Source organism: Saccopteryx bilineata, chromosome 3, assembly GCF_036850765.1.
Source record: "Saccopteryx bilineata isolate mSacBil1 chromosome 3, mSacBil1_pri_phased_curated, whole genome shotgun sequence".
NCBI classification, from domain to species: Eukaryota; Metazoa; Chordata; class Mammalia; order Chiroptera; family Emballonuridae; genus Saccopteryx; species Saccopteryx bilineata.
The window spans coordinates 151,993,615-152,017,941 of NC_089492.1; the positions used below are offsets into that span (position 1 = coordinate 151,993,615).

General features: G+C 44.3%; 1 protein-coding gene across 9 annotated transcripts in view; it reads left to right on the forward strand.

Moving 5' to 3' along the window:
• The first annotated feature begins 9,813 nt into the window (after positions 1–9,813).
• Positions 9,814–24,327, forward strand: part of INPP4A (inositol polyphosphate-4-phosphatase type I A) — a 128,971-nt gene continuing 114,457 nt past the window's right edge. For 2 of the 9 annotated variants that reach the window (XM_066267798.1, XM_066267793.1), the window contains exon 1: positions 9,832–10,077. The gene's annotated coding sequence lies outside the window, so the exon portion shown is untranslated. Of the gene's footprint in view, positions 10,078–10,484; positions 10,506–24,327 lie in introns of those variants that run through there. The other 7 variants (XM_066267796.1, XM_066267790.1, XM_066267797.1 and 4 more) reach the window with 7 other exon arrangements.

The window sequence follows — 24,327 nt, forward strand, 5'->3', positions numbered from 1 at the left end:
AAAAAAAACGTGGTCTATTAGCAATTCAATTGTTTCCAAGACAACTCAAAGACAACCCCCACCATACCATTTAGATCTAACTTTACACCAATAAGAAACTAGCTTCTAGCCTCTTCTGGAGAACATGGGTGGGATAAGCAATAATCAGGTAAAGCTCTTTGTTAACTGGGCAGGTGAGATGGGTGGTTAGGCCCAGCACCTGTCCCCTGGATATAAAAGCACCTTGTTTATATTTTGGTCCCCAACACCTCACCACTCGGGTAAGTTATTTTAGCTTTAGGCCTCACCTTTCTCACCTGAAAAATAGGGATTATACTGCCCACCTCACAGAGTTGTTGTTAATAACACACTATTTTGAGCAGTGCACAACTAGAGCAGCTATCTGTGACAATCCTGAACATAGTCACTAGAAACAAGCCAAAGAATGAGCAACCTGCTCCACTGAAAGGAACACTATTTTCCTAGAGGATCAATTTTAGCTAGTTAGCCTCCAACTGCCAGGATTATTGGGAAATTGAGTCTCAGGACTCCTATTCACTGACTTGAGATAGGGTTTGTGGCCTCCCAGACATTGTGTGTGTGTGTGTGTGTGTATGTGTGTGTGTGTGTGTACAGACAGTCCCTGAGACAGGAAAGAAAGAAATTGGGTATGGACTGATGCAGGCTCCCTGGGAGAACCCTGGGAAGGTGAGAGGTAGTGGGACCTCAGATGAGGGGCTAGAGCATTGGCTTTGTGGAACCCAACCTAACAAAGATTCCAGTGCCTCAGTCTTGGAAACCCCATAGCTCATGAAAACATGCACCATTGGACAAAGGGTATCTTGGTAGTAAGCAGTATAAACAATGTCTGGAAATGTTTGAAACTCAAATGATTCATCAGGAGAGAAGCCTGCTCCACATACCAAAGCATTGGGCCTCAGAGTTCTGATGCTCCCAGTTCTCAAAGTTAAACAGAGCCAGGGACCTAGAATAGCTTCATCAGGCCAACTGTGGTCCCTCTCAGACCCTTCTGCCAGTATTTTATTAAATAGAAGACAAGGTAGCTTCTATCTTTGCATCTCATGGCTATTAGTAATATCCCAAGGAAGGAAAAGTGAGATGCAAACTGTGATAAACAAAATGTAGAATAAAAATGCTTCCCTGGAGTGCAGAGAAGATTTTGTCCAGTAAGGATGATGACACTCATCCCTGTTACCTAACAACCCTACTTCTGGCTCCACATTCTAGAATAGCTCTCACCTATGTGTACCCAGAGACGGGTATAAATGTTTATTGCAGCATTGCTTTTAATAGAAAAAAAAAAACAAAGAAATAACCTGAATATCAGAATCTAAGAACAAATTAGGAAAAATGTATAACGTGTTAGGTATTTTACCAAAGAGAATTTAATATAAAAAATGAATTGTGTGAGCATTGGAGAGCTGGAAGGACAGGCAAAGAACCCTGAGGTTGTCTGGACAGAGCAACTGTGGATGCAGCTCTGGCCCCTCAGGCTGGGGGAACATAGGAAAGAGGTGCTGAAGGACAGCTCCTCAGAGCTGGACCATGGACCTTTGAGGAAGGGTTCCACTGTTACTGGTAATTTAGGAACTCACAGGAGTTTAGCAAAGATGGGACTTTGGACATTAACTGAAGAGTGTCATTGAATGGTGAGATTGGTCCTGGGAGTCCTCCCCCCAAAAAATGTCCCCAAAGATGACTGGAACCAATTGCCACTACCCTGATCTTCCATTGCTGCTAAGACTATATAACCATGACAGCAGGCACATGGGAAAAGAAAGTCCCTCTCTCTTCCCCCTTCTTCTCAATCTTCCTAGTAGAGAGATCTAGAAAAGCGAGGACCGAAAGGAGGACTTTGGACTTGACTGACAGTGTTGTCTCATTTGTATTTATTTGTTCACAAGTGATTTTAATATTTCCCCCTTTGGTTTATTAGTCATTTGAATCTTATTTTCTGTGCATTGTCCATTCCAACAATATTTTATGCTTACTTAACATTCCAGGTCTGGGTAAGAAGAGAATCAAGTGTTGCCAAAATCACGCCAGGAAGTCTCTCACATTGCCCTCTGCTTTCAGTCTACAACAGTTTGTTCTGTCCAGCATGGCTAGTGTTCCCTTCAGTGGAGCAGGTTGCTCATTCTTTGGCTTTTTAGTGACTGTGTTCAGGATTGTCACAGATAGCTGCTCTAGTTGTGCACTGCTCAAAAGGGTCCCTTCTAAAAAAGCATGCTGTATTGTCGCCATCAATTTTTGTTTTTATTATGATCATTTTCCAGCAGATAGCAGTAGAGGGTTTTGTTCTAATAGTCATTACAGTATGACAATTCTCCAACAGGGAGAGGCAAAGAGTCTTTTCTGTTCGGGGTGCTGGGTATATTCCCTTTCACTTGAGTAAGGGTTTTTAATCAAGTCAATTTCTGACTCCTTCTAGAATGTTAAAACATATTTGTAGCAATGGTTCACTTCTAAGTTCTTTTGTATATATTTATATACAGAATCAGGTAGCCAATACCTGTTGTCAGTGGAGATGTAGCTTCTCTTAAGATTTACAAAGTCACAAGAAAAACCGGCAAATGCCATGCTCATTTCTATAGAAAAGAGACAATGGGACATAAAATCATTAAAATGGCAGAGAATTTAAACCCCACAAAAGTGTGTGTGTGTGTACTTCATAACAAATCAATATATCTTAGTGATTTTGAGTTCCTGTGACAATTCAAAATGCCTATTTTATGTTTGATAATTTGCTTCATATAGTTTTACTTTTTTTTTTTTTTTTTTTTGCATTTTTCTGAAGCTGGAAACAGGGAGAGACAGTCAGACAGACTCCCGCATGTGCCCGACCGGGATCCACTCGGCACGCCCACCATGGGGCGACGCTCTTCCCACCAGGGGGCGATGCTCTGCCCATCCTGGGCGTCGCCATGTTGTGACCAGAGCCACTCTAGCACCTGAGGCAGAGGCCACAGAGCCATCCCCAGCGCCCAGGCCATCTTTGCTCCAATGGAGCCTTGGCTGCGGGAGGGGAAGAGAGAGACAGAGAGGAAGGTGCTGCGGAGGGGTGGAGAAGCAAATGGGCACTTCTCCTGTGTGCCCTGGCTGGGAATCGAACACGCTAGGCCGACGCTCTACCGCTGAGCCAACCGGCCAGGGCCTCATATAGTTTTAAAGAATGGTTTTACGTTTGTTATAATTGTTCATATTGAGAAATTTTAAAAATCTATTAACTAAACAACATGTTTGCCTGGTCCTGGCATGTTGAGCGTCAGTGTGGTGAACTGCTCAGACTCTGAGATGCTCTTGGGATCTGCACTCCCTTCAGCAGTGGAAGGATGAGCAGTTTTCTACACTGTTCAGATTACTTTCCTCCTCCCCTCCCTTCCACTCTGCCCCATACTCAGACAGTAGGATTTGCAGAAGTCAAATGAGTAAATGGTACAGCTCCACCATGCCCCTGAATGTTTGTTGGCAAAGGATACTGTGTTCAGGGCTGTGGGACCACTGTGGTGGGTTAATGTAACTGCCACCAGGGTGACAGCATCGCTATTGTACCTCTGAACCTGGGGCAGGGACAGGAACATGGAGCCAGCCAGTTTCCAAGGTCTTTCCTGCTTTGCCGTCCTCTGATCCTGTCAGGAAGAAAGAGAACTGTGGCCCTGGTGTTTTGTAGGTAGCTCTGGTGGCCACTGGTCTTTTGGGTAATGTTGCCTGACAATTAAAATGGACTCAGTGTTTCCTAGGAATATTAAAAACATGTTCATCATGGAAGGAAACAGGAATTATAACAGGCTGGCTCTGAGTCATCACTGTCATGGCTTTTGCAGTTGCTGTCTGGGACAGAGCAGCCCGTTCCTGTATTGAAAGCATCATACTGAGGATACAGGGCATCTGCCCGCTGCCCTACTAAATACCATGAGCATCTATAGTCACCTTGATAAGCCAGCATGCTTTCCCCACACTTCCCAGTGCCCTCTGGGAGGTTGGTTGAGAACCATTGAAATTTATTCTAATTTCAGAAATTAATGTGGCTTTTTAAATATTCTTTTGTGGCAACAGTCCTATTTTAAATTAGACATGAATTGTGGAATACAGAGTTCTGTCTTTGTAATTCATTTTTATCTCCTATAAGCCACTCAACAATTCAGGTTAAACACATTTTAAAGTAATACCATTTTCAACTAAAAGCTCCCTATTTAGAAAAGTTACTCACCCTTAGATCAGGTCCCACTTTTGCAGGGTAAAAGGCAAATCCACAGGTTCAGGAAGGGTACAAAGAAAGGAGGAGAGGCTTTGGAGGGAGTCCCATCTCTTGTTCAGCCCCCATCCCCACCCCACCCCCCAGTGCCCCCAAGCCAAACTCTGCTCCACATATCCCTAACTCACATTCCTGATGGCACCTCTGCCACCACCAATCTGGGTTGCCTGTCTTCCTTACAAAATGAGTGATGGGCAGGGCAGGGATGGAGGGAGGGAGATAGCCTGATTGCAGCAAAGAGAAAGAATCTTGCTATCCCCGTAGAATTCGGGTTCTATTTTCTAATTGATAATATTATAATATCAGTTAAATAGAAATCTGTAAGTGTCTGAAAATGTTGTCCCCATTTGTAATATTGATTCTCTGGGGGGAAAAACACAAGTCCAATTCTAGACAACATTGAAAACAAACTTCTTTTTGGTAATTCCTTTCATAGGATTTATTTTTATTTGGGGCAGTGGCAGACAAGGGGATATGATGAATGGCTCCTTTCTGCTTCCCCATTAGACAAAGGAAACCCTGATGTCTGTCTGTGCAGAGATCCATTTTTCAGTGTGCTCAGGCGCAGTTTACATTGTCTTAAATGATTGCACACCCTGCTTTTATTGGAACCTGGGAACTCACATGTTTGTATGTTGAGTTCCCTGGGTGAGTTGCCATCTTTCTCAGTTGTTCCTTGGGTTCATATGCATGCACCAACATATCCTCAACTGTGGAGGGAGAAACCATCCCTGTGTGACCCTCTGCCACCTTTACTTTTTACTCCACACCTGAAAAAGTCCAGCAGCATTCCACACTGAGATTCAGAACCCAACCTTTCAATGCATTTCTGCACTAGCTTGTAACTTAGTCTTGGGTGGGGGAGGTGCTCAGTGCTGACAACTGAAGTGGCCATGAAATTAAGCTCCAGTTGAAGAGTGAAAATAGGCTGCTATCGGCATTGCCCTGGTCTTTTGGCCTTATGACCCTCACCTCCTCTATTGATGGAGATGCTGAGGCTATTGAAATTATTGAAATTATTGAAAGTTTGGCATCTACGTAGCACCCTTATTTCAGGCTACCAGCACCATTCATTTATTCATTCATTCATTCTACATCCTATATTGCTAAGAATGAAAAAGTTGATGGCTTGAGATGAAATAGGAGAGACAGTTAAGGGCTGATCAACTTATTTCATAACATGTCTTCCTTCTCTCACCCCTTCTTCCTGGTTAATCCTCTTTTGGCACTTTCCAGATTCTCTCTACCTTTGGCTTTTGCTAGTTTGATTATGATGTATCTAGGTGTGAATCTCTTTGAGTTTATCCTAGTTGGATTTACTAAAATCTAGGATGTGTAGATTAGTGTTTTTCCATCAAGTTTTAAAATCAAATTGGGAAGTTTTTAGCCATTATATCTTCAAATATTCTTTCTATACCTTTCTTTCTGTCCTCCTTCTGGGACTTCTAATAGAAGTTGATATAGTAAATGGCGTTCCACAGATCTCTAAGGCTCTGTTTATTCTTTTTTCTTTATGTCCCTCAACTTGCCTATCTTCAAGTGCTAATTCTTTCTTCTGCCAGCTCAATTCTGCTGTTGTACCCCTCTAACAGATATTTTTTTTCATTTCAGTTAATTATAGGATTTTTATTTGGTTCTTTTACGATTCTTATCTCTTTATTGATACTCCCTTTTTGTTGCTCTCAAACTTTTTTTTTAATTCTGGGGACAATTTTTGTCTAGTAAGTCCAACATTTTATTTCTTCATGGACATTCTTTCTCCTACTTTTTAGCCTGTGTTTTTTGTTTCTTTATGTATCTTATAACTTTTTGTTTAAAACTAGACATTTTAAATAATTAACATGGCAATTCTAGAATCATATTTCCCTCTATCCCAGAGTTTGTTGTCGCTTTTTGTTTGTTTAGTGACTATCTTGGAATAATTCTGCAGAGTCTGTATTCTTTGTCACTTGTAGCCACTGAAGGATTTGCTTGGGTAGCTTAATAATTTGCTAATGATTAGACAAATATATTCTCAGATGTTGATTAGACAAAGTTATTCTCAAATGCTGGAACCAATATGCCTCCCTGTCTTTATGGAAAGGCTCTGTGTATATGTTGACTCATGTCTTCAATGATCAGGCAGACAGTTTACAACTCTGCCTCAGCCTTCACTTCTTGCTTGCTCAAAGCCTCAATGTCAGCCAGCAGTGAGAGAGTATGGCCTTCTCAAGCCTTTCCTGGGCATGTGCACAGTTGTACATGTGTATGTCCATTTTTAAAAATTATTAATTGATTTTAGTGAGAGGGGAAAGAGAGAGACATTGATTTGTTGTTTTGCTTAAGGTGCACATTCATCAGTTACTTCTTGTATGTGCCATGACTGGGGATTGAGCCTGTAATTTTGGCAGTGTTATGTCCTTTTAGATTCCCAGAAATATGTCATATCTTTCCAAAATTCCCACCCTGCTCCATGAACATCAATCCCTCATTACTTCCTTTTAATTTATTTGGTTAACCTCTTGTTAGCTACAACTGGTGTTACCTCCTTAGGTAGCTAAATGTTAAACAATCGCTGTTGATCGACTCACCAAATGCCTTGTTGGATAGAACATTTGCACAGAGTAAGTTCTGAGTCAGGTCAAATAAAGACCAGCCCTGAGATTTGAGCTTTTCAAGTAAGGTGCCAGACCAGTAAAATAGGGACACATCCCTGGGGATAGGACTTTGGCAACAAGGCTGTTGGTTTTCAAGGTTACCTATGTTGTCTAATGACAGCACATATCAACATAAATATATCATGTTTAATAGTCCAAAAAGAAATTCTCATGTAGGTTGGTTCAAGTTCCCAAGATAACACTGTTCAACTTATAATTACCTTGTCTAAATCAGTTTACTAAGTGTATATATGATTATCTAGGCCCACATGTTTATCAGAATCCCTTGGGAGACTTGTTAAATACAGATTGCTTGGCCCCACTTTCAGAGTTTTTGATTCAGCAGATCTGGCATGGAGCCTGGGAATATGCATTTCTAGCAAGTTCTGGGAGGATGTTAATGCTGCTGGTTGGGAAACCCATGTTGAGAACTTCTAAAGGTTGGGAATACTTTCTTCTATCATGTGATGCTAAGGGTATGCACAGCATCATATTTACTGACCAGCTTGGTTCCATTTTTCTCTCCATAATGTTTTTTTTTTACTAGAGAAATTCAAAATCATGGTAGAAGATTTTTAAAAAAGAGTTATTTATTGATTTTTTTTTTTAGAGAGAAGGTGGGGAGTAGCAGGAAGCATAGTTGTTGCTTCTTGCATGTACCTTGACCAGGCAAATCCAGGGTTTTGAACCAGCAACCTCAGCATTCCAGGTAGACACTTTATCTATTGTGTCACCTAGGTCACTACAGGTTAGGCTCCATAATGTTTACTCTACAATTGGAGCCTCATTTCTTGCCACACTGAGAACATGATTAATCTTTTAAGATTATGCTGAATTACACAGTGGTCGAATGACAACTTTTATTGGAAGCCTGAACCTCAGTCAGTGTTTGTTACTATGCTAAATGAATGAATTGTTGAAATTAAACTAATGTCTATTTTTAAATATTTGTGAACTTAAATGTTTATTTTTTAAAGCTAATAATTTAAAAACACTCTCAGCTTGATTAAAGTTAGCCTGTATTGTCTAAACTTTTTTGAGAACAATTTTGAGACTGAAAGAGGACCCTATTAATAGTTTGTCTGGGTAAAAGGTGCCAACTGGTGCTGCCTCAGGTAAACCAGGTATATTGATCATCTTTATATTAGATAATAAAATATACGTATATTTTGTGTTTCCACAAATTTGTTTGATTTCCTGATTTTAATTTTATACTAGGGCTAAGGTTCTGATAGTTTTATTTCCATTTATCTGAAGAAATTATAAGTGTTTTCTTTATAAATTACTTTTAGAGAAGAAATAAAATAAACATCAGAAAAGAATTAGACTTAAAATAGTTTTATATTTGATTATTTTTTATTCTAGACTATTATCTGCATATGGTTTTTAGTGACATGGGGAATCTCAGATATAATTCTAAATGAGATCAGATAATTGTTTAATTTTTATTTATTTATTTTAAGTGAGAGGAGAGGAGATAGACAGACTTCCACATGTGCCTGACCAGGATTCACTGAGCAAACCCCATCTGGGACCTATGCTCAAATCAACCTATCCTCAGCATCTGGGGCTGATGCTCCAACCAGTCAAGCCACTGGCTGTGAGAGGGAAAGAGAGGGAGAATGGGGAGAGGCAGGGGGAGAGAAGCAGATGGTTGCTTCTCATGTGTTCCCTGAATGGGGGTCAAACCTGGGATGTATGTACACTGGGTGGACGCTCTATCCACTGAGCCAACCTGCCAGAACCTAATTTTTTGTTTCTAATAGGTTAATATCCTTCCTTTTTAAGGCAAATTATAAATGCTTACTTTTATACCTGAGGAATGTGAATGCTAAGTGTTCTGGTTTATTGAATGAAAATAATTCTCACTTAAGAACTTAAAGGAGAAATTTTTTTTCTGATAAAATTTAAATACTTCAAGATAAAATGTTTATATTCAGCCCAGTATTTATCCTAGCTTAAGCAGAAATATTAAAGTTTAAATCCATATTTGTTGTATCAGAACAGTGAGAAACATGTCCTGCCACAAAATCAAGAAGCCAAATTAAGAAATTAAAGAGTCTTTATTAATGCTGGCTGTGCTGACTGCATGGAGACCTAAGTCATTCAAACCAATGCGGCACCGAACACAGTTGGGGCTAGCTTTTAAAGACAAAATTACATACTGATTGAGGAATGGGGAGGAGTGGAAGCATAGCAGTGAAACAAGCTTTCTTACAATGTTTATCTATAGGGTTAATTCAGGGAGAAACATTCTGAGAACACCTGCAACCTTGCAAAGTGAGCCCAAGGCCACAGCCCGGGAGACCAGCCTCAAGGCCAGGAATAGGGAGTCTTTTCAGAGTAAGTTCTGCTAAAAGTCTCTGTTTTAGAGAAAGTAAGTTCTGCTAAAAATTATTCATGCTAAGCCTTTCTTTTCTATGTTTCATATTGAAGTAAAATATTTCTTCCAAAATTTCTATTTTATTTTCCTAAAATAAAACAGAGCTTTGAGGACAAGTGTAGGGAACGAATTTTTGGTGCGAGTTTATAAATGCGTATTTACACAATGTACCAGCACAGGTCTGGAAGAATGTTAACAGTTTCTCTTCTTTTTGGTCATCTGCATTTTGGCAAGTAAGATGTTAACTTTGCGTGTTTCTGGGTTAAATGTTGCGTTTCCTAACTTCTCCCAGGGCTTGGGGGCATTTGCTCCAGGAACACGCGCACATCCTGCGGGCAGACTGCAGCGGAGCATGTCCAGGTTCGGGCTCTCTTGTGGAACCGCCTACTTTAGGGATTGCCAGGGCCTCAGAAGCGTTACTACATTAGGGCGACATACCGCGGTCCGCTTAGGTGCAGAGGTCCAAGAATCCCTGAAGGAGATGCAGCCCCGCGCCCAGAGTGGGGTCTCGCGGGAACCCAGGAGTAGCCTTCAGAAGTCGGTCTCGAGGGCGGGCCCCGCAGGGCGCATGCGCGGCGAGGGCGTGCCGAGGCGGGGCTGCGTGGCTTCTGCCTCCAGAGCAGCGGCTGCCGTGCGGACTTCGGGCTGCGGCGCGGGTGGCAGGTTGGCGGTCGGAGCGCGAGGACCGGCGTCTGGAGCCGAGCCGGATCCCACGACTCGGTAACTCAGCGACGGCGCTGCAGCTGTGCGGCCTGGTCGCGCAACACGGCGGACGGACGACGGAAAGCAGCGGGGCGCGCCAGGTAGGTGGGCCGGTCGGGCCCGGGGCGCTGCGACGCTGCGGGGCCGGGACCCAGATATCCCCGGCGGAGCGCAGCGTGCACCGCGACACCCGTGCGCCAGATGCGGGTGGCGCCGCGGTTGTCGTAGAATTGTGCAGCCTAGCGGTGCAATCGCGGTCGCGTCTTCTGAGACCTGTCCGGCCCAGCGCACCCAGGCGGAGGCAGACCCTGTGTCTCCGGCGAGGGCAGCGGCACGGCGGACACGGGCCGCGGGCTGGTCGGCGTCAGCCTGATACGTCTCTAGGGCGGATCTGGTGACTCCAGACGTTGAAGGCCTTGCGGTCTTTCGGGTGTAAACATATCGGGTAAAAATAAAAATGGGAAATTCAGCGTCCACCTTCGGAACTCTGCCCTTCGCTGCCGGTCCCTAACTCCTGACAGCATTTCTGGTATCTTTGCTCTTTATATTTTGCTTCTTTCTGTCTTTGGTAGTCAATGAATTGAGGCCTGAAACATTTGCAGGGAGCTATGATCGTCACATAAAAAGCCAGTCATGAGTGTGTAGGCCATGGAAGACTAAAACACTCAAAATGTCAAAGGTAAATTTATGTCTTTTTGGTCTCAGCTTTCCGTTCCCCGTGTGGTCTGCCCTCTGACATTACATAATGGTGTGTTCCTGCTGCCTGAATGACAGATCAGGAAAATATTCTTCTGAGTAGGAAATAAGTATAGACAGTGGTAAAACCCATCTTCTTGTTTTTTGCTTTGCTTCTGTATGTGTTCTGTGTTGAGAGGCTGTTTAAGAAGAGTGATTTGTCACCTGCCCCTTGGTGAGGGGGTGGGATGGCAATTTGAATGTTGGAGTGAATGTTGGCCTGATTCATCTCCATTTCACAGTGGAGTGTGGACTGTGGGCAAGCCAGTGAGGTGGGGACAGACTGGCCCACTGGGTGTGAATCCTGGATTTGTCACTTGCTAACTCTTGTTCCGAATTTTCTCATCTCTGAAAGGTGAGAACAGAACCTCCTTTGCTGAGTGTTCTGTAATCTACATGCTCTTGGAATTGGTAAATTCACATAGGATAGCTGTAGATTGGGATAAAATTAAGCCTAATTATTTTTAGTTGAAAACAGGCTTTCTTTAAGAGGAATTTTGTCTTTGGATCTAGGGTAGGGCCATCTTTTGGAGAATTCTTTGCAGAAATGTTTACTTCTAGAAGATTCAATTTAGTGCTTTCATTGAAGAAAGATGTATAGTGGTGCCCACATGGGGAGGACAGTATGGTTGTTCTGTTGTAGGGTTGGTGTCAGAAGACCATGTCCTGTCCCTGCAGTGGTGTTACATGTAAATGGAGCCTCATAAGGCCTCTGTCCCTGCTGTAAACACACCTCTGTAGCAACAAGCCAGGATTACCAGGATGGTTTGCCAAGAAGACAGGCCTTAAATGAGTGGATGCTGGACAGATTCAAAGAGGAGAGAAGGTGGGATTTCTACTAAGCTCAGTGACAGAATTTTTTACCTATTTTTTATTTGGCTTATGCCCTGTCAGAGTGTTTATCTGCTCAGGTACAAGCCCTGTCTCCCATCTAGACTCTTTAAGTTGAGGGTAGACCCAGTTTATCCCATTGTCTTGAAAATTGGATGTTTGTCTTAAGACTGAGAAACTGAATATTAGGATTTTAAAAATTACTTTAAAGAAAGGATGAAATAATATAATGTAGATGAGAATGTGGTGTAAACTATAAAGCACCAGAGAGGCAGGATCTAGGATGCCAGAACTCTTGACCCTGAAATTTCCTTAGCCCGCTGCCTACCTAGAGCTTTCTCTCCAGCCAGCAAATCTGTAAATGCCTCAGAGGAATGGTATGAAAAGGTGTGTGACTGACCCCTGATCTGTACTCCATGGCTTAACATCTTAAGAATCTAACAAGACAGAGTAGAGGGGGAGTCTTCGGATCAAGACTGTTATTCTGGTTTCTTACAAAAACCTTCTTTATAGATTACATATGTACATGTTCCAGGAAAGTCCTTTAGCATCATCAGCTATTCATGGTGGCAGGATGCTTGTCACCAAGGGAAAATTAGCACAAATCTGCAATAAAGAAGGTGTAATTATGTCATTGCATCTTTTGTGGAACTTGAGTGATGAGCTGGTCTTGAGAAATCATTCAAAACAGCTTTTTCTAGTGTCCCGGAGCAGAAGCTCCGGGAGGAGTATTCCGGGGAGGCCGGTATTAATTCTAGGGCAGACCCACTTTGTTTTGTCTCTGTGCTTTTTAGGAAAAGGACATCATGAACCTAACCCTCAGGAATTGACCTATAATTTCATAATATGCACATCTAACTCTTTAAAAAAATGTTTTTTGAGCAGCTGTCTTAGCATGCCCCATATGCTGGTGTATGTTACTTTCCCTACTAGCTTTTAGAAACCTTTGATGATTCTTACCTGAATCAGTTATGATGATAGTTGACAGATGATGATTTTTCAATTCCATATTTCCTTCTACACTTATTAGTTGAAATTGTGCTGAAAGGAAGAATTTTTCTTTGTCCCTTATTTTTTTAAAATATTTTTTAAATTGATTTTTTGAGAGAGAGAAGAAGGGCAGGGAGAGATATAAAGAAACAAACATTGGCCCTGGCCGGTTGGCTTAGCGGTAGAGCGTTGGCCTGGCTTGCGGGGGACCCGGGTTCGATTCCCGGCCAGGGCACATAGGAGAAGCGCCCATTTGCTTCTCCACCCCCCTCCTCCTTCCTCTCTGTCTCTCTCTACCCCTCCCGCAGCCAAGGCTCTATTGGAGCAAAGATGGCCCGGGCGCTGGGGATGGCTCCTTAGCCTCTGCCCCAGGTGCTAGAGTGGCTCTGGTCGCAGCAGAGCGACGCCTGGAGGGGCAGAGCATCGCCCCCTGGTGGGCAGAGCGTCGCCCCTGGTGGGCGTGCCGGGTGAATCCCGGTCGGGCGCATGCAGGAGTCTGTCTGACTGTCTCTCCCCGTTTCCAGCTTCAGAAAAATACAAAAAAAAAAAAAGAAAAAGAAAAAAGAAACAAACATTGATTTGTTTTTCCACTTATTTATGCTTTCATTGGCTGATTCTTGTATGTGTCCTGACAAGAGATTAAACCTACAATTTTGGTGTATTGGGAAGATGCTCTAACCAATTGGGCTACCCAGCCAAGGCTCTCCATTTTTCTTTGATTTATATCTCTGCAGTCATGAATTCCATCTTTCACAATAGATTATATAGTCTGTTACTTTCACTATTCATTTTGTTGCTTAAACTGTCCCAGGCTTGGCCTGCAGGAATTCTATCACCCTGACCCAAATGTCCTTTTTATGTGTCCTGATTATTCTTTGAGGACTGTTTTACTTTCTGGCAAAAAATCTTCAAGACTCCACCTGTGCTTTCCAACCCTCGAATCAGCCATGCCTCCCAGAGTCTGGTTCCTTTGAATGGAGAATGGTATTTAAAAACCAAGATCTGGGTGTGAGGTGGTTTCATTGCTACTGGGGTGTCACTACTTCTAGGCCTTTTTAGTGGGCCAATGCTCTTGTTGTAAACATAAACATTGATGCATTATTCAAAGTTTTCTTGGATTTATTTTTTAAAATTTAATACTATGTCAGGAGATCTAGATGTATTGACATGAAAAGTTTGCCTTTTTTCTGTCTGTATTCCATTCCAGAGTATGGGTTTATCATAGCTTACTTAACTATTCTTGATTGACATTTAGGTTGTTTTCAATTTTCTGCTCTAAAAGTAATGGAGAATCTGTGAACCATATCACTATTAGCACTCACAGATATCTCAGTTTTCTAGATCCCTAGAGGTAAAATTTCTGGGTCAAAGAGTAATTTTAAGTTGATAGTTTTGCCAAATGGCTCCCCTCTCCCTACTTCCGAGAGGCTTTATCAGTTTGTATTTCTTCTGTTGGTGTGTGAAATTGCCTTTTCCCCTTTAACTCAGCCAACACTGAAGAGTGTAAATCTTGTTAATTTTTAAAAATCTAATGGATAAAGAAGACATTGTTTTAGTTACATTTCCCAACTTACCAAAATATTGAAAATCTCTTCTTGCTAATCGATATTTTTATCTTCTGTGAATTAACTATGAATAGCTTTGCCCATTTTTTCTAATTAGGCTGGTTTCTTTATTTTTCTAGATGAGGGAAGTTACTGTTACTTAGGACTTTATTGTCAGTGGCCTTAGAAGTCTCCTTTAAGTGTGATGAGTTTTCGTTCATCCCAAAGGGGAAGGAACCTGCCATTTTCTGAGCACCAACTGCATCCCAGTCTTCCTGTGTCTCCTTTGAGGAGATCCTGTGGGAAGGGAGTTGGGGCATGGAGGAGGAAGCCAAGGCATTCCCCTGAGGGCGGTTGTAAGGGTTTGAACTGACTTTCAGAACTTGGTCTGTCTGGATTTAGTGCCATTTACATTGAACCACATAGCTGCTGTGGGGAAAACAGCTGTGTTAAGCTTGCTTGCTGGTTCCTGGCTGCGAGCACTTTTCACGATTGGTGTGTGAGCACGTGGAAGAAAGCCATGTGTGTGTCTCTGTGAAAAGCTATGGGTGCTTTGGCTTGCGGGTGATTCTCCCAGATGGTTCTCCCACCACCCACTGTGAGGGTCAGTTCCCTGATTCCCTCAGCCACCACCGTGAGGGGCGGTGTTCCTGGTCCCTTGCCCTCCACTGTGAAAAGTGGTTTTCTGTTGCTTATTCACTCGCCCATCTCTGGGAGCCTCCAATAAACGGGAATGGCCCCACACTTTCTGTCTCCGCAGTTCCTCTACCGTTTTTCCGAGTTCAGTGTAAACCTGCCTAGCCTTGACCACTGGCATTGCATCTGCCTTCATGGGACTTTAAAATAAATGCCATACCTCACCACATATCAATGTAGGGATGAAAATTAATCACTAGGGTCACCAATATCAACAATTTCTATTTTCAGTATTTTGATTTATTAGTAAGGAATCCCACCCTCTCTCCTTTTTTTTTTTTAAACTCAGCCCTGTTTGCTGAGCATACACATCTTTCAAAACTATTTTAATCCAGAAACTATTGTGGTCTTGAGAGCTGAGCTTGTATGAGCCTTCAGCTAGCTGTGTGACTTGGGGTGAGTAGTTTAATCTTTCTGCACCTTAGTTTCCTCATCTGCAAAATCAGGCTGATGGTGGTAGCAACTCCAGAGGCTTGTTAGGGAGTAAAATGAGTGAATACATGTCAAGTGCTTGGAGTGATGGTTCCTACTGAGCACTGAGTGGTAGCTGTTACGATGAGCTTTCATGTAGAGTGGGTGCAGAAGTGTGGAGCTGATCAGCCTATCAGCCTTTTCTCTGTGAGTTTAATCTTTTAACAATTCCTTTTGCCATAATCTGGCTGAGGAGTGGGAAACCAGAGCACTGGGGTGCTCTATCTGGTCTCTGTACATACCTGTTTGTGTTGTGTCCCATGCTGCCAGCCCAGCTGCTCCTGGTGTTTGTCATGGTCCCTAACCTGGGTCAGGTGAGACCCTGCAGGCCTTTCAGTGGGGAGTCCGTTCAATGAGGTTCACCTGGTGAAGGCCTCAGAAGAAGAAAGGATCTAGTGGGGGAGGGGGTGATCTGTGGTGATAAAGATGAGATATTCATTTTCTGGAATAGGGTCAGGAAGACAGAAGGGTGTCCTCTGGTGTCCAGGAGGATGTGAGGGACCACTGCAGGAGGAATGCGTTCACCCCCTCCATTCCTAGGATCTTTACTGAGCTCTGTCCCACAGACACCTGGTCATTCTAAGCTGGAGTTCCTGCATATCCACCTGGTGCCCTCACTAAATAGGATTCTGAGGCCTCTGAAACCTCCTGACTCTCTTCCTGCCCCCTACCCCCACACCTTCACTATAGCTATTCCTTGCTCAATTAGAACAAAATTGAGAGTAATACTTTTAGTGGTATCAGCTGCTGTTATAGGCTGTCTGATAAGATTAATTCACTAGGGTGTAGAACTCCTTTCTTGTGTTGATTGCATTTCACATGGTGTATTCTCTAAGTTGTTCAAATTTTCAAGAATGACCTAGGTGTACCAATTCTGGACGTGTGAAGGAAATATAGTTAAGTAGGTAGGTGTTTCTGGGGAACACCTATGAGGAAACAAGGATGCCCATTTCAAAGGTCCCTTGGATTATGGGGCATGTTAGGGGGATGCTTATGGTTGCCAAGTAAACAATGAGGACATTTATTCTCTCACAGCCCTGGAGCCTTACTGTGTCATCAGTTTCATCAAGGACCTTGGTTCTTCTATCTTCTTTTTCAAGTCATTCCTGCTTCCTTGTGATTATGAGATGGTCCTTACGGTCAGTGGAACTGTGTGCCTCCCTGCTCCTGTTCCTGTCAGCAACAGGGAAGGAAATACGCCAGCCGGTCCTCAGCCACAGTGTCTACTGGTCCTCCCTTTGGCTGTGGAGCAGTGAGGGTTATGTGGTCTCCCTGGACCAAGAACCTGAGGCTGTGAGAGTGGTGTTCCTCCACGTGTGGTCCCTCTCCATGTCTGGTCCCCAGGCCTGCAGCTTCAGAATCATCTGAGATTTAATATAAATGCAGTGTCGCCCCCACCTCCACCCCTCACCCCCAAATTAGGAACTCTGGGATGGAGCCCAGCAATGATCATGTTTTAACAAGCCCTCTAGGTGATTCTGATGCAAGGTCAAGTTTGAGAATTGCTTTCTTAGTCCAATCAAGACCATAGCCACTCCTCAGCTAGAGGTGGGACTGGCTTTTCCTCAATCCAGAGAGGACAGTTCCCAGAGTCGGAAGAAGGAAGAGTGAATATGGGTGGTCAGCCACAGTATGAACTGAGGATCATGGGAAGTGTTTAAAGCTGTGGGCAGCTTTGCTGTCCTTGTACCTGCCGCACACTCACCCTGTGCCCCAGTGTTTTGGCCCAGCTAAGTTTCCCAGCTCCAATACCTGCAGCTCTCCAGCTTCTCTGAGCAAGGCCCAGACCTGCCCTGCAGGCCTGGGTGCTAAAGGAAGTAGCACTGATGACAGTTTGTCTCAGACCCAACAGGAGAGCAGTCTTTTGGGCTTGCCATTGAGGGTCTGGTCAGGCCCTTATGACCCACTCTCTGAAGCCATTCCTGAAATGCGTTCAGATCTGTAGTTTCCATCATCTGCTATTCCTTGCTCAATTAGAACAAAATTGAGAGTAATACTTTTAGTAGGGGCTTGGGAAATGTTTAAGCAATTGGCCTAGAGCAGTGGTCGGCAAACTCATTAGTCAACAGAGCCAAATATCAACAGTACAATGATTGGAATTTCTTTTGAGAGCCAAATTTTTTAAACTTAAACTATATAGGTAGGTACATTGTTATTAACTTAATTAGGGTACTCCTAAACTGGCCTTTGCTAAACCAAGGGGCCAAAGAGCCGCATGTGGCTCGCGAGCTGCAGTTTGCCGACCAAGGGCCTAGAGGCAGCTGAAGAAGGGCCTATTTTTAATGGCAGTTTGTAGCTCTCTCTGTCTGGCTCCACCCAGGTGACCTGCATTTTTGTCCCCTTCTGCAAGTATAGCTCCAACTCGATGTCTGGGTGGTGTGAAATAGCCACCAAACCGTGTAATTTGTGAGACCAGAATAGCCCACTGTTAGATATTTTCCTGGAACTAGTGAGCTGAGGTATTTCTAGATTATCTTGACTTTCCAAGGTTCATCTTAGTCCTGAAAAAATGGTTAGGAAGTCTCACGCTGAACTGTACCGCTTCGGTGCTAATCACTGAGAAAAGACAATGCTGAGGAGAAGATAGCTAGAGGGGTCCAGAAATGAACCCATTTGAGGTTATAACCAGTACTTGAATTTTTTTTTTTAAATAAAGTAGAAAATATCCAAGTATATTTTTTGTAAGAAGGGTGTAAGCATTTTTGATAAAACATTGTTATTTGCATATATATAGTATATGATTGGGTAAAGTCACAATACAGATGTTTCTTACTGAGTGTTTTGGTAAAAATGTATCAAACTGGGGAATAAGGTGGGTGTGGGGCAGATACAGGGAAAGCAAAAGGAGGAGGAGGCTACTCTGAACGTGTGTATCCAGGGGTCCTTTCCTGGGGGGAGGGCCTACATCTCCCATAGGCGGAGAACCACTGATCTAAAACGAGAGGGGCCTTTAGCAGTGTGGGCCAGTGGAAGTGGAGCTGGAGCCCACAAAACTCAGTAAGAAAGGTATAAACTTTTGTTCTTGCTCTGGTTTACCCTCTGTAGTGTTTGGTAACCTGGGCCAGATCATCCTGGTGATGTTGGAGGTCCTCAGCATGGCCACTCTGAGAGATGGGGAGGCAGTGGCAGGGAGTGTGTTGATTTGTCACAGGCTTAAAATTTAACTGTTGATCCCTGCCTCATCCTTCTCCTATTTAGGTGGATCAGCACCCCCTACCTACAGAGGGAGTCAGGGAGGGGAGAGAGGGGAAAAAAGGACATCTGACCCCATTGAAGCCACAGCTGCTCCTCATTCCCCCTTGCAATCCTTTGTGACAGGGTAATCCCAAGTCATGTTGGCTGCCTTTGGGACAGGTGTGATATACATTCTTCGATGCTGATGTTAGTCTGGTTTGTGTCACAAAGCATTGCAGTCATGTCTTTGGGGCATCTTGTCTGTTTCCTAAGGGGGAAAGTTGGATTGTGGGAAGAAAAAGATCTAGACATGAACCAGAGTCAACTTTCTCATCTGTGAAGTGGGGAAGTGCCCAGCTCACAGGGGTTGTATGCATTCAGTATTACAAGCAGGAGAGATCTTTGCCTGCAGGTCACTGAGCCAGTGCAGGGAGGAAGTTTCTGTCTTGCAGGAGACTCCAAGTCTTTCCTCTTGACTTTACAGTCTGGATAGCTGTTTGTCCTAGAGTGCCCCTATTTAAAAAAAATGTATTCAGAAGGTGAGGAGTACATCCCATCTCTGACTCCTGCCCAGGACAACTCTGAGGGGAAATGTTGCAGAAGGAGGAGGCTCTGAGAAGCAGGGAACCACCAGCAAAGGTCAGAGGACTAGGATGTGGGCAGAAGCAAAGGAGGAAGTGGGAGGTTTGGCTCCTAAACTCTTAGTTAGGTGGTAATGACCCAGCTAAGTCTTCTACTGACACTTGTTTTTTAAGCACATGAAAACTTTTGGTTGTGTGCAGTGGAATGTTCAGTATTTCCACATTTCTTATTCATTGCTTTGATTATGTTCTGCATACACAAATGTTAAACCAAGTGATCACATTACATAATTAGGTGATAGTCAGATATACAATAAACTGGAATTAAGATGAGACTATGAGCCAAGAAATGTCAAGCTACCCTAGAATCTTCCAAACATTGTTCCTCCTATGGCTTGAAAGAGGAGAGAGAGGTGAGAGGTGGGTGAATTGGCCTTAGGGAAACACCTTGCTGGTGGACAGTGCCCGTCTCAGGTGGCAGAAAAAGACACACTTGGATTTTGCTCCCAGCTTGTGGTGACTTGAAGTGATGCCTGAATCTCACCATCTCCTTCCTCGTTCATGTAGTGAAGGCAAGTCCCTTCATTTCTTCCTCACTTGGCTTCCAATTCAGCACTGAAGTGGAGCTGTGATAGTGCTGAGGACTGGCTGGCCTTGGGGTGATGCTCACATGCACAGAGTCATTTAGGGAAGTGCTGCTTTCATGTGGCCTTGGGACCCGCGCTGCTGCCTCCTTGGTCTTTCACTTTCACTCCCTGCAGTGATTCAGCAGCAGCTTTCTACAGTAGGGAAACTTGGTGTCAGGGATCCTGGGACACCCTGGGTATGTCCATGGAGATTGATGCTGCCTCTGTAGTGTGAGGCCAGACTCTTCCTGGCCCAGGCAGAGCAGCCGGTGTCTGGCCCCACACTCCCTCTTCTGAGGCCCTTTGCAGACAGGCCTCCAGTACAGCCACAGGTTCTGTGTTGCGACCACCTCATTTCCCACGGGTTGATGGGGACCACTCAACGTCTTGGAACTTTCCCAATAACTTATGCATAGTTGTCGTTTTCCTGATCACTTACACATAGTCTTGTTCTTATCTGCACCCTCTTCCTGGCAGCTTGACATCCTTTCTCACTTGCCTGTCTTTGACCTTTCTCTAACTCTATTTTTAACCTATTACGTTTCCTATTTAGCTATTCCTGACCTTTTACATAAAGACTACCTGGATTTAAACTTACCATTAAAAGCATAAACTGTTTAAAAAACTAAAGAGCTCAGATGGATACAACTTTATTGCATGCTGTCCCTTAAAGAATCCCAACATATTGCTGAAAGCTTTCACATTATTCATTTGTGTGCTTTTCTCCTTAAAGCCCTGCAGAGCTCTTGAGAACAGGCCCTGTCTTACTTGACAGAGCCCAGTCTTCCATGTAGCCTGCTACCCACAGCAGCCCGACACACATGTTTTGTGATTTTCATTATGGGTGCCTACCAATTTCATGGTAGGTGGTTTGAGCAATTCTACTGGAGGGAGGAAGATTTTTGCATTTGGAGTCAACTTAATCATTTAATCATTCTTTAATTAGTCAAATATTTTTCCCAAGCCAGGTATTAACTTGTTGATAGAAGAGAGAAGAGAAGCTGGCAGAGAGAATGTGAAGCAGTAAGGCCTTTGCGGGGGTGATGGGCTCTGAGAGGCTGTTCTAGTGACTGACTGCAGTGTCACTTGCATACCAGCTTGGTTGTGAAGAGGCATACAGGTTTTAAAGTGAATTCCCATCAGTTTCTAACCTGGGGAGACACTGGCCCTTTGCACAGGGGACTGGACTATTGGGCTGTGTCCCCCTGTGTGCGCAGCCCCGATGCTCTCAGTCTTGGCCACCTGTCTCGAGTGCGGCTCTGGCCTCGTTCAAGCGGCCATCACAGCTGTAGCCCCTTAGAAGCAAAACGTGTTCTAAGCTGTCATGGGACAGGCTCAGCTCAGCCAGGGTCAGGTGAGGGATGACCCAGCTGCAGGGCAGGAACCACATGTCGTTCCCTGGATAGCACAGGATCTGAGCAGTGCTGCACAGCCACAAGCTGGCTGTTTTGTCAACTGTTAGGTCTCATACCAGTGCTTGTCATGGCAACCAGCAGCTCGTGGCTTAGACTGTGAATCTAACTTAATGAACTAACTGTAATGAGTAAAAGACTATTTTTACCTCATAACCTAGATTTGTCTGTATTAAATATGCAAGCCAAACTATTATATGTTTGGGGCAGTAAATGGGAATTTAGTACATTAAAACATTTTGAGTTTGCTACTTAGGCAGGGCTAGAAATAGGATTGGTTAGCTTTTTAGGATCATAAATGTTGATTATATTAGGGAGAAATTGTTCTATAAAGTAACTCTACAACAAAATGAATCATATTATGTTTATAAGGTCTTGTGAGAATGTATTCACCCTGGGTAAATTTGAGAGTGCTTTATTTAAGGGCCTCTTTCTGGAAAAAATAGGCATGTTAATGAATTGGAATCTTAAATAGTATCTTTCCTTACCCCCAGCATTCCAGGATGGTGACATTCTCTAGCATTCAGTAGAAGAAGGGAATGGTAAATTGTTAGAATCAACACTTGACTGTGTATAACAGAAAAAACTGAAGGAAAAGAGGGTTGGTCAAGATAGATGTTTATTTCTCTTTTATTTACTGAGGTCTGGAGATGGGCAGGCAGAGTTTATGCCCCATCATCCCCTGGATGAGGCCCAGGGCCTCCTGTCCAGGATGGTGGCCAGAAGTATAGCCTGCTTGTAGGCGTTCCAGACACCAGGCTGGAGGAAGGCACTCTTCCTGAGAACTCCTTATCTGACGTTGTCCTTGTATCTTGTTGGCAGGAACTGAACCCCTGGCCACACCTAGCTGCAAGGGAGGCAGATAGCCCTGTGCCGACTAAAAGCTAGGGTCCTGGGCCTGTCACTGAGGAGGAAGGGAAGAATGGATATTAGAGGTGGTTGGCTGTGTCTTTCCTCGATGAGTTTTTGTGCTCATTAGGAAAATGTTGGCAGAATGTTGGGAAATTTTCTGCAGGGAAACTATAGGTGTGGGCTAACTATAGACTTCTCCCTTCCATATGTGCTAGCAATTCCTAACTCAAAATAAAGCCTCTGTGATGGTTGGATGTCAGACCCTAGAAAAAGCATGGATGGGAGAAGTTGGGGGCCCTCCTTGTGTTTGCCAGACACTGAGCATAAGCATTTGGCTGCTGCACATATAGGTAAAGCTGGCTATACCAGCTGCTTCTATCACCTTCCTCCACTCAACCTGGTGCACATGCCCACTGTAATGCTGGTGGCTGAGATCAGGCAGGTTCACATTGGATCTGGGCAGACAGTAGAGGAACTGCAGAGCTGGAAAGTGTCGGGCCATACTTGTTTATTGGAGGCTTGCAAAGACAGGTGAGCAAATAAACAACAAAAGGGAAAAAGCCAATAAAAAGGGGAAAATCTTTTTGTAGTGAAAGGCAAGGGAACAGGGAAAACACTTCACAGTGGTGGGAGAGCAATCTGGGAGAATTGCCACCCAGGGGAAGCACCCACAGCCTTACATAGACCACACATACATGGCACTACCACACACCATGCACCAATCAGGCAAAGTGCTTGCAGCCAGTAAACCCGTGAGCAAGCCTAACAGACATTTCCCCTACATTCCACCTCTTTAGGGTCGCTTACCTCACAATCTATGTGATAGGTTTCTTCTGTGATTGTCGCTGTGTGAGAAGTGAGGTACATTATACAAACAGAAACAGTACAGACCACAGAATTACAAAACATAAGCTATAGGAGAAATGAGACAGTGATCAGTGGCACTCGACCTCGTTCAGCTTCTTGCACAGAGCTATTGGTTTCTTCTCGCAGGATTGTAAAAAAAACCCCAGCCCATGATTCCCACCAGGAGAGCCACTGGGAGCAGCCACTCTATTCCACCCCTCAAGGGTATCAGCGGTTCCATACCCATCTGCTACGAACCCTGCCCACTACGCCAGATGTAATGCTGGTGGCTGAGGCCAGACAGGCTCACATTGGATTCGGGCAGATGGTAGAAAAACTGTGGAGCCGGAAGGCCTTGGACCATTCTGTTTAATAAAATCTCACAATGTCGGATAAGCACACAGGCAGAGGAAACTGCCTCTCAGGCAAACAAACAGCAAAATGGTCCCTCACAGTGGCTGGCAGACAATCGTGCATCTGCAATCTCCCATCTCTCTGAGCACAAGCACCCATCCCATAGCCTTATATAGGCCATACACATGTGATGATGCTACATGCTCACGCACTAATCAGGCAAAGGGCTTCCAGCTGGTAAACCCTACCACAGCTGCCCCACGGTGCCCTTCATAATGCTGTTTCCTTGAGCACTAGAGGGATAATTCATTTCTATCTTAGGTGGCCAGGTGCTGGTTGCTCAGGGAGTTAACTGGAGGTCCCCCTCTAGTCCCCTACCCCATGGTGCCACCAAGGCCACCCATCATAGGTGGGGGGTATGTACAGTCGAGGGCCATGTTCATTGAAGCCGTTGGCCTTTAAGGAGGGCTGTTGGGGCAGGCAAATGCATGTTGCCCTGCCATGCAATGCCTGGCTTGAGTAAAGCATCCTTGGTGCGTATCTGCAACTGGATGGGAGCAGCTGTCCAGTGCAGGAGCGCCTCCACCAGAGCTGAGCCGACCTGTCAAGGTCTCTCATTCAAAATCTAGAGTACTATCCACAAGCGGTGTGTCCATCCAGTAAGGGAGCCATTACTCCCTCCTGTCACAGTCCCTGCTTTAAGAGTCCATTATACTGCTCAGTGATAACAGCAGCCTGTAGGTGGTAGGGGACATGATACTTCCAGTCCACCTCTAGGTCTTGAGCCCATTGCCTCACCATTGAACCCGTGAAATGGGTACCATTGTCACTTTCAAGGACCAGCGGCTACCCATACGCAGCATTCAGGCAGTTCAGAGCCTGTATGACTGCCCTTTGGTCTGGGGTTATGGGCTGGGTAAGCAGCAAGCAGACTGGTGGCAGTATCTACCCAGGTAACTGCATACTGGTACCCGTCTGGCTTTGGTAAGGGTCCAGTGATGTCTATTTGCTACCGTGTCAGTGGAACATGACCCCTCTGGATCTATCCAGGTGACACCAGTTGTCTCTGAGGGTGCTCCTTAGAACACACTGCATGTTGATCACGAGCTGCAAGTATCCTTGTACAGGACACAGGTAAGTTCTATGCCTTAACCGTAGCCCACATAGTTTTCTGTCCTGCATGGAGCAGATGCCGGTGGAGCCACTGTGCCATGTCACCTGCAGCCACAGTCTCCAACC